Raw genomic sequence first — 11,945 nt, 5'->3', positions numbered from 1 at the left:
AATGAATACTTCCAAGTGTCTTTCTATCCAAAATATCCCAATCCTCATTTATCATAGTTGTTAATTTCTTACATTTTCCTTGCAATGACCACCATAGATCCTTCTGGTAAAGATAGTCCTTTATTTGCATTTTCCATAACTGAAAGTTTTTCCCATTAAATTTCTCAACCTTGAGCTTACCCTAGTCTACCATCTCTCCCATTCAATAGTGAGACTCCCACTCAACTGTTAGACTTTCTTGCTGAGGATAATTGAAACAACTACGCTCTCATATCGCTTGTTAGGAATAATAATATAGAAATAAAAATTACATTAAAATATATCCAATATTAGAAAATAATAATGCACATAGAAAATAACACAATACACAGATTTAGCATGGTTCACCCAATTCCTAGGCTACGTCCACCAAAGAATGAGTCTAGAATATTTTTATTATCCAATGATTATAACTTAATTATAGTATGTAATCCCTTACAGCTCAATACCACCACAAGAAGCTACAATCTCATCATACTCTAATGCAATCCCTAACCCTAAACCATTTTATACAAGATTTTTTTGCTTACAAACATAGGGCTAGATAATTTTGACAAGTTAACCTTAAAAACCCTTGACTAGTCAACCTTGGGAAATGGATTATGAGTCAACTCAAAAATCCCCGAACAACAAAGAATTTATGAAAAGTATATAGTACTTCCTTGATTAGTCACCACATATCAACAATGAGAAACCTTAGCAGTAATGTAAAGAGGACCATTAGGTTCTCTAATTGTTTTAGAATATAAAAGTTGATAGTAAGTGAAGAGTTAGTTAGGTTCTAGTGGAGGCAAATTCAAAGGTTGAGATTAAGATTCAACATGATTAAAAATGCAGTTAGCTTCTTCTGTCTTATCATAACTGATATCGATAATAGAAGAAGAAGGTTGATTAATAATATTTTATTTATGATAGAGTAACAAATTGGTCTAAATTTGTGAGTTCTGATTAGGAGGTGCATGTTAGGATAAACCACGGACAGAAATAAAAACTACATGCAAATATAACCAATAACAGAAAATAATAGAACACACAGAAATGAACACAAGGCACCAAGATTTAACGTGGTTCACCCAATCCCTGGGCTATGTCCACCAAACAGCAAGTCCGATCTTATTACAATCCAGTGATTACAACCTGATTACAATCCGTAATCCCTTACAGCTCAATACCGCTGCAAGAACCAATTTCGTATCACAACATTATGAAAAATAGCCAACCCTAAGCCCTTATTATACAAGTATTAAACTGCTTTAGGGTTATAACATGTCGGCCATAATATGTCAGCTACCATGTTGGCTACTGCCCAAAAATTTTCTTTTCGAGGCGATGCCCCGAACCCCACTATTTATGAAGTATGTACAATACTTTCCTGATCAGTCACCACAATCTAACAGTGCAACTAATTTATTTTCATTATTAACCTCAACAATAATAGATATAGCATTAGAATCTATAAAATCTTAGATAACATTTTTTAGTATTATGCTCGGATTGGAAATGATATTGACAAAAATATTTGGATCAAATGATTTGGGAATTATTTTTTTAGTATCTATAGGTCAAATGGGAGGAAGTTTAATAATATTAGCATTAATTAACTTTGACATCGCAACATGTAAAGGTTCATACAAAGAATTATGCTTACAACCAACGTGATACACAAAGGAAAAAGTAGCAGTACCTTTAGATGTTGCAACAACTTGATCATCTAATGTGTTTGTTGTTTTATTAATTTTAATGTATTAGAGCTATCAGATTTCCACAATCCATCAGTGTTGTGATTTGTTTTCTAGATTTGATTGTGTGAACAATTTTTTATGTCAACATTTCAGATCACACTTTGTGATCCATTATCAGGATGCATGCAAGAGAAGATAAGGAGATAGATAGCAGACCAAACTTCCAATAAAAAGGGGGTTGGGGGTAGAGGAGGAATACTACACATGAAATAAGGACAACAACCAATCAAAGGAAAATCCCTAAATCATAAAAGTCAAAACATAAAAGAACAAGAATTAAGATAAGAAAGGCACAAAGAGAAGACCAAAGTGAGCAACCAAAAGACCTCGATTAAAATAAAAATACAATTGAAAATAAAGTCAGCAACCTTAACCCCCTTTTATATTTCTTTTAGATTCCTTCTTATTTTTTATTCTTATTCTTAGTTTTCAATTCTATTTTTATTTTAATTAGGGTCTTTGGGTTGCTGACTTTGGTCTTCTCTTTGTGCCTTGCTTATCTTAATTCTTGTTCTTTTATGTTTTGAATTTTATGATTTGGGGGTTTTCCTTTGATTGGTTGTTTCCTCATTTCATGTGCAGTCTTCCTCCTCTCCCCCAACCCCCTTTTTATTGGAAGTCTAGTTTGCTATCTATCTCCTTTCTCCTTCTCTTCTCTTGCATGCATCTTGATGATGGATCACAAAGTGTGATCCGAAATGTTGATGTAAAAAAATGTTCACACAATCAAATCTAGAAAAAAAATCACAAAATTTTTAATGTAGTTATTGTTTTTGTAGATCTTTATTTGAGGAATGGAAACATCACTTGTATCAACAACTACAAGGGTCATTAGAGTGGCGCTCTCAAACTAGCTCACTAAAGTTGTGAAAAGGAAGTTTACTCAGTAAGGGGAATCTTATCTCTAATGCAAAAAGATATTGAATACCATTTTTAGGCACATGATAAGATATTTGAGCATACAAATGTTTGAATCTATCAATAAAAACACTAACTTTTTCTTTAACATTTTGTATATACTGCATTAAATCAGCTAAAAAAAATTGAGGAACAATATTATTTTGAAATTTTTGAATGAAAGTGTGTAAGGCCCCTCCTTGTATGTATTTATTTAAATATGAATTTCTTGTTAAAACCCTTTATAGGAGATTTGAATGGATATATGAGCATGACAAGGTAATGGTATGGGGAAATGTTGTTGTTCTTGCCAAAAAATATGTAGACGACATCATGATAAATTATGGCTATCTTATTATAATAATTATGATGATGGATATGAATTAATGTTTTATTGTTTAGGTGTCCTAATGGAAATTGAGATCAGTTGATACATTCATATTTTGATACTTTGTGATTCAAGATGTACTATATTATTTGACTGTTTAAACATTGATTTGTACTAATGATCATACGAGGTGTTTCACATTATGATGACGATGTTAATTATGGTACCATAATGATTAGGTTATACACTTTCAGATAGTTTAGTATGCTCTTTTAATGATGTTTATGATGTTTAGGTATATGCATGCCTAAGGATGATTATTCTAGTATTTTAATTTTAATTGATTAATATGTTATGTTATTTTGATTATGCAATTAGTGATGATTAAATATGTTTGCAAAAATGAGAAAGGCTATTTCAATGAAATTTTTAATGTTTTGATCAATGTGATTATGAAAATTTGGTTTATATATATGAATGTGATGTTATCAAACTACTAATATTTGAATTGAGTGTGCAGGATAAATAACCATAGAATTAATTGCAGAATCAGTAATTGACCCTATGTGTAAACTGTAAGACTAAGATTGAATCCAATAAAGTGATTCAAACCTCGTTGTCAAGTGTCGCTAACCTAAGAATGATTTAGCTAGTAACCTAAATTAGTTCCCTTAATTAGGGTTTAGTGGAAAGGTTACATCCTTAGGATTTACGGAGATCAAATATTTCAACCCACTTGTATAGGTCATAAATTGATCCTAGGGGCCAAATTTAATGTAATTCAAGTGCCCAAGTGATATGTGTATGGGTTAGGAACCTTTTCCACCCTTCTAGAACTTCCTAGCAACATTTATGACCCCTAAAATATCTCAATTTCCCTTTTTTATGAAACTTGGTCATCTCCATGAGTTTACCTAAGGTTACACTCCTTTTAAGAGGTTGCCTTTATGATAGGGGCAACTGGGAAGGCCATAGGAGGCTTAAGTTAAAATTGGAGTTATTGCTATTTTGGGCGGGTGAGTTTAGAGGCTATTTAGAGTTCCCTTGAAGAGTTGGAAGGTGTTCACCCATTCTCTAGATTTAGAGAAGTCAAGTTTGGAATTGCAAGAATTAGAGGATTTAGCTCATCTTAAAATTCATTCTTTCCATAACCTTTGTGGGAAGGTAGGTTCTCCTATGCCCTTTGTTCATTGCTTGTATGCATAAAATTCTTGTATATTGTAGTATGTGTGTGTTTGTATCATGTGACAGATGGGTATTGTGAGTTTTACTTTCTTTATTTACATTTTTATTTTCCTTATTTGTTGGGGAAAATGTGAAGGGAGTGTTGGAATTACTCACCCTCGAATAGGGTAGAAGTGGTCATGTACAAGAGAAGGGCTTAGTTGGATTCTAGGTCAATGCATAGTCTCTTCTCAGGATGAGAAGGAGGAAGAAAGGTGTTATGGGCCATTTCTTGTCATTGCAAAAATGAATTTATTTTGGGGAAATAAGAAGAGAAAGAAATGGAAGTTTATGTGATTTAGTAGCCTTGGAAGAGGCATATGATTTGTGTTCTTGATTGACATCTCCTACTTGAAAAAATCCACCTTCTCCCTAGTCATAGGTTCATTATGAAAGATGTTGTGCATACCTTGGAGGGGAATTATATGTTGAGTTGTGTCATTGTGTTTGGAGTTTGAATGTCACTCAATCAGTTATTTGTTCTCCTAGCTCAGTGGGTGGCCTTTCAGGGCCTAAGATGGGAGGTGAATTCTCCATGGTTCCTTGTGTGTGTTTGTAGATTTTAGATGGATTCAAATAGGAGAGCAATCTTGGAATGGATTCTTGGTGCAGATCTTGAGTCACCCTATTGTTGGAGACTTTTCCTTGTGTTAAATTCTTATGGCATCTTGCATCCTTGTATTGGAGAAGGAATTATATCTCTATTGTCACCTTTTGGATTGTATTCCATGTCGTAGTTATCATTTTTATAAGAAGAAAGATGGTCATTTTATGAACCAATTGTATAGTATGATGAGAAAATATCAAATTGATTTCATTTCAAGTTTCTCTTTTAAATGCTTTGAAATAACATAATGCAAAAGCTAGATAATTTACAATTCAACCTCTTGTAATCATGGATTAAAATTTGGAATAAAAGCTAATTGATATATATATATATATATATGTTGTTCCTAAAGAAATTCAAATTTGATTATGGGTAGGTTTACTTATGTTATTAAAAATCAAATTTGATATTCAATTAATATAGTTCTCTATAATTACATTTTAATTTAACATGGTGAATTAAAGGGTAAATCAATCTATTAATATCCAAGTTATAAAAAACATTGCATACTACCTATTAGTTCGCCCCTAAAACATTTGATATATTCCTAGCAATACCACTATAAAATAAAAAGAGACCCCCATAACCCATTTGATCATTTATAAATTTTCACTGAAAACAATTTCCCCACAAGAGCCCTGTAGGACTCTAGAAAATGTATGGGAGATAATTAAATCATTCCCATACAAAATCCCATTTTGCATCAGTCAATAAAAAAAATTGATTGAAATATAAGTACACTTGAAAATAAAATATTGTTTAAACAACTACTTTATTTGAGACCATTGAGTAATAAAAAATATATTTATATAAATCTAATGCCTTTAACACTAAATATCCTTTTCAAATAAAAAAGTAGGAAAATGGTAGAGGGAGGATGGGACAACATGGGGTACCCACCCCCCATCTCATAACTCCTTGTTCTTCCCAAGAGATGGAAGCGGGCTTGGATGGGAAGTGAGTTTGAATGCATTCAAAAAAAAAAGTCAATATCAAACCATAAGTTACCTTGCATATTACCCCACCAAAACCTATGTACAAACATGCTTAGGGGGAGAGCAACCCTTGGGCAGCGCACCAAGGCATGGGAAGGCACCCATCATGGCCATGTGAGCCCATAGGCAAGCAAACTTGGTTTTGGGGTTTGGGTAGTAGCCAAGTGGCCTAGGGTGGTTGGCTAGTTATAGGTAATTTCTTAGTCATTAGTAAATCAAGTTTAGTTTATTCTTAAATTAAATTATTTTGATCAATGAAGTATTATGATAGTAATAAGTGGGATTAGGATTTTTTAACTAAGTCTTAGTAGTTAGTAAGGGTACTTAGGTGAGTAACATTTTTTATTAGCATAATGGTAGATTTAGTTAAAATATTTAGTTAGTAAAAGGGAAAAGTTTTGTTTGGGTAATAAGGTTTGATTTATTAGAGTAAGTGAATTATAATAGGGGGTCATACTTTTGCTATGGAAGGGGTAGTGAGTAGATAATGTTATTGATGCTTAGTATTGGGGGTGAAATTTAATTATGTGTATTAGAGTTGTATAATAATATATTAAGCGATGATTGGTTTTTAATTTAATTGTGGTGTGGGATATTAGTGTGCATTGAGGTTTTAAATTTATTATGTCAAAGGCTAGTATTAGTTATTAATAGATAACATCCTCTTAGTAGTTAAGTAATGGGTGGGGATGGAAATGGCTTAGTTAGAAATTTTATGTTAGTAGTCTTAGGTTGGGATTTAAACTTATGTGATGAATATAGTATTGGGATATTATGCATTTGAATTTAATTAGAATTTTAACCTAGAAGGTGGTTAGTGGATCAAGAATTGTTATGAGTTAGAATTGACTAGATAATTGATAAGGTGAGACATATATGATAGTGTTGAAAACAGATTGATACAAGTATGAAAGTGTGTTTCAATCATTGTTTTGTCACTGATGTCAAACCTACTACTTGCTGGTAAGATAATTGCTTAGATGATTTGAATACTATCATTTATTTGCTTGATGAAGATGATTCGATCAAATAAGGTAACAATAGCACCTAGAGGAAAGGTTGAGTTATGATATGGAAAAGGAGTACAAGGATCAGTTAAGACAATAATTTTATAGTGCATTAATAATATACTTAAGGTTACAAAGGATGAATACACTAATTAAGGTTAGAAGAACAAGTTAAACAAATTGTGTCTACCAAGTTTAACAATCTGCATAGAAGGTGTTGAGCAAAGTTAGTGTAAGCCGAGAAGAAAATCAGTTGGAGCTGAGAAAAGCCAAATTTCAGTGTATGTTAAGTGATACAATGTAAGATGAGTAAATTTTAGTTGATGCTGAGCACCAATAAACTTTAGTTCGTGCCAAGTGTTTTGACAGTGGATGTTGAGCAACATAGTATATACCGAGCATCAGAAGCAAGTTAATGCCGAGTGTCAGCATTATGAGAAAGATCGTGAATTTGATGAATTTGAGCCGACAAGTTTGATTTCTTAGATTGTGTGAACCATGTGGAAGATAAGCTTGATGAGTTGGTGGTACAAAATTCAAGATGAACTATTTTGAGGTGAGTTTAAAGAAGATCAAAGGAGAAGTCTAAGAAGGGAATAAAATGAAATGATGGGTAGATTCATTGAATCTTACCTAATCCAAACTATTCCTAAAATGGATGATGGAGGTTGAATGAAAAAAGATCTTAAATTTTCTATTTATAGAGAGGATTGGTCAGAAGCAAGGGTTTTCAAGTGAGAGAACCTAAGGAAGACAAGGAGTCTAGGGTATTGCTTCATTTAGTGACTTAAGAGAAGAGACTGCTATTGGAAAGCAAAGAAACAAGGCTTGAGGGTATGGATTCTTGAAGGGTGAACAAGATATTAGAGCTGAAGTGTGTTAAAGCTAAGTAGAATGGAGGACTAAAAATAGAGATCTATAATCTACAAGTGTGTTGTAAGTTATTATCATATCAAGCTTTATTGTTATTTTCTAATCATTGTACCAGTCTAGGGTAAATCCTTTGGATTAAGGTTGACCTAACAATCATTTGTAAATCTTTTAACTGGTTGACATTCTAAGTGAATGATCTCAAGTCATCTAATAAGGCTCACTCGTAATAGGGTGATTGAAATCCTTTAACCAAGACACATTTAATAGTGTGCATTATAACATTTACAAGGGTTGGCCTTTCATAAGGCATTAGTTCAGAAGAGTGAAAATGAGTAGCATGATACTGGTGGTTTTTCTTAAATTGGGTTTTCACGTTAAATCATTGTGTCAAATGTGTTATTGAATCTTTTATGTTTCATGATTACATTTTTGCAATATTGATTTGACAGATACCTACAAGTTTAAGTGATTGTATGATCTAATGGATGCATGCATGATGAAAATGTTTTATGGATATGGGTTCACTAAGTTGTGAAAAGTTTTATTTGTACATTTGGACCTTGGATAAATGATTCACCCCCCCCCCCCCGCTCACCCCCCAAGTTATTCTAAAGAATTCCAAAAATTGATATTAGAGCCATCTGCTTAAGAGGACTAGTTTGAAGGTACTAGAAGCAAAAAGATCAAGACGTCAAAAAGAGAGGCACCCAAGATTAATAGAGATAACTTCCATCCATGGAAAAGTATGATGAAGATACACCTATGAGGTCTTGGAGATCATGCACAATCTAACATTTCTAATGCACATGTTGATCTTGTTGGAGCCCTAACTACTAAAGATCTAAAAAAGAAGAAACAACACAACCAGACAATGTTGGAGATTTCTTTTGCCCTAAATTATGTCGAGTTTGATGATTTCAAGGGTTATGAAAGTGCAAAGAAAATGTTGGATTCTCTACACAAAATCTATAGAGGTGATGCAAATGTTCTAAGAGCCAAATCTAAAAGTCTTAGAGGTAATTTCGATGATATGAGAATGCAAGAAGGTGAGAATGTTTCTCAATATTTCTCTAGGATAAAAGATGTTGTTAATACTGTAAGGTGATCTAATGGTAAAATAGATGATGAGACTATACTAAGTAAATTTTTGAGAAAATTGCTGCCCATTTATGCTATTAGAGTTTCTGCAATACAAGAACTGAGATGTGTACCAAGTTCTAATTTGACTCTTGAAGGTTTGGTAGGTAGGCTCACTACTTTTGAGCTATCTAATTTTGATAATTTCAAATATGATAATGTTGAAGTTGGTTTTAAAGGCAAGCTATCATTGAAGGAACCTAATGAGAAGAAGAAAAAAAGGGTAAAATATGTTTCTAGTGATAGTGATACAGATGAGGAGGATGTAGAACAACTTGAAGCACTACTAGCTAGGAGATTTCACAGAGGTAAAGGAAAATTAAGTTACCTATCATGTGTTTCAATTGAAATGAGGTTAGTCATATTACTACTAGATGTCTAGAGAAAAAGAATTATAGAGGTGGAGACAAGTACAAAAATAGAAGAGACGAAGACAACAAAGATTACAAAGACAAAGGCAAGAAGTCTTGCTACATTGTTGAAGAAGAAACAAAAGATGGATTTGATGATCATGTTGATGAAGTGGTGTTTATTGCAATGAAGGATGAATCTGATGATGATGAGGCAACTACAGTGGTGTCTCATGTGAACAAGAATGACAGATGGACCATTGACAGTGGGTGTTCACATCACATGACTGGAGATAAAAATAAGTTCATTACCTTGAATTATTATGATGGAAGTAGTGTAAGGTTTGGTAATGATGCACCTTGTCTAATAAAAGGAAAAGGTTCTATCAAACTCACATAAAATATTTTATGTGATAATTCTTATTATGTTGAAGGACTTAACTATAATTTGTTGAGTGTGTCACAACTGAATAGTTTAGGTTGTAAGGTTGAGTTTGAGAAGAAGATTGCTAAGATATATGATACTTATGGAAAACTAATTGGAAAAGTTGATCAACTAGAAGTAATCTATTCTACCTTGATATAAAGGATGCTACTTGTTTAGTTATATAATTTGATGATGTCTGGCTATGGCACAAGAGATTATGTCATGTTAATTTTGATAACATGGTTAGTTTTAGGAACATGAGAAGAGTCAGAGGTTTTCCTAAGTTGAAGAAACTTGACAATATAATTTGCAAACAATGTTAGGAAAAATAACAAAGTCAAGTTTTATGAGTAAGACTCATACCTCTAAAGGAATATTAGAGATTGTTCATATTGACTTGTGTTGACCAATTGATGTATAAAGCTACAAAGGAGATCAATACATTATGCTATTTGTTGATGATTATTCTAGAATGATGACAATTATGTTTCTGAAATAGAAATATGATGCTTTCCAAATTTTTAAGTGGTACATAGCAAGAGTTGAGAAGGAAATAGGTAAAAGTCTACAAGGTTTGAGATCTGATAGAGGAGGATGATTTACATCAAATGAATTTGAGATGTTTTGTAATGATAGAGGAATCAAAAGACAAATATCTACCCCTAGGACCCCTCCACAAAATAGAACTTCTGAAAGGAGGAACATATATGTAATGCATTGTGCTAGGACACTCATGATGGAGAAGAATGATGCTTTGAAATACTAGAGAGAAGCTGTAAGTACAATTTTTTATACCTTGAATTGTGTGCAAGTCAAGAAAGGTACTCATTCAACACCTTTTGAACTATGGTATGGATACTCACCAAGTGTAAAATATTTTAAGGTATTTGGAAGCAAGTGTTATATTCTCAAGGATTTCAGGAATGATAAATTAGATGCAAAAAGTGAAGAAGGTATATTCCTTAGTTATTCCACAAGAAGTAAATCTTATAAGTGTTTAAACACTAACACTAACAAAGTTGTGGAAAGTGCAAATGTGAAATTTGATGAATATACATAAGTACATGAGGCTAAACCTATAAAGGAACCAGAGGAATACAAATCATTTACATATTTTTATGAAGGTATGCCTACTAATGAAGATGTTGTAAATTAAGTTGCAAATTAACAAGTTTCAGTGACTAACGAGTCACGTACTATGAATGCTGAGTTGCATTCAAGAACCAAGCTACATTAAGGTGCTGAGTTACAGAATAAAGTTGAGGCACATTTTGATTTTGAGATTAGTGTACATGGAAGAAATGTTGAACTACCTGATAGATATGTACATAGTGATTTAGAAGTTGAGAGACCAAATGAGGAAAATAGAGTAGAGCCAAGACTGTCTAAGTATGTCAAGAGACATCACCCTATTGCACAAGTCATTGGAGATAAAGATGCAAGACAAATGAAAAGGAACAAGTTGAGAAATGATACACGTTTTCTTAGCATGCAAGAACCTAAAATAGTGAAAGATGTCTTAAAAGATGTGGACTAGAGTAAAGCCATGAAAGAAGAGATTGAACAAATTGAGAAAAATAAGAAATGGATTCTAGTTCCTAGACCAGAAGATAAAAATGTGATCGGCACCAAGTGGGTGTACAGAAACAAGTTAGATGAAAATGGCGAAGTCACAAGAAACAAGACAAGATTAGTTTGCAAAGGATATGTACAAGAAGAAGGGATAAACTATGGAGAAACATTCACTCCTATTGCAATATTGGAAGGAGTAAGAACTGCTTGCTTACTCTGCATACAAAGGTTTCAAAGTTTATCAAATGGATGTTCAATCTATATTTATGAATGGTATATTGGAGGAAGAGGTTTATATAGAACAACCAAAAGGATTTGTTGATGCTAACAAAAAGAACATGGTATGTAGACTACACAAAGCTTTATATGGTTTGAAGAAAACACCAAGAGCATGGTATGAAAGGCTTCATAATTATCTTGTGAAGATTGGATTTAAGAGGGCTAATGATAACAACAATCTATACTTGAAGATAGAGAAAGGCAAAGGTATTTTACTACCTGAAATTTTTGTTGATGATATCATATTTGGAGTTCAAGATACTTTATGTAAGGCCTTTGCAAATGAAATGAAGAAAGAATTTGAGATGTCTATGTTTGGAGAGATCAAGTTCTTTGTGGGTTTGCAAGTACAATAGATGAAATATGGTATATACATCACTCAGTAAAAATATGTAAAGGAGATACTAAAAACTTTTGGATTGGAAGATTCTAAGCCAGTAAGAACACCTATGATGACAAGACATAAAT

Source organism: Cupressus sempervirens, chromosome 8 (assembly GCF_028749045.1).
Source record: "Cupressus sempervirens isolate cs-2001-9-10 chromosome 8, ASM2874904v1, whole genome shotgun sequence".
NCBI lineage: Eukaryota > Viridiplantae > Streptophyta > Pinopsida > Cupressales > Cupressaceae > Cupressus > Cupressus sempervirens.
This window is presented reverse-complemented; position numbering follows the sequence as displayed.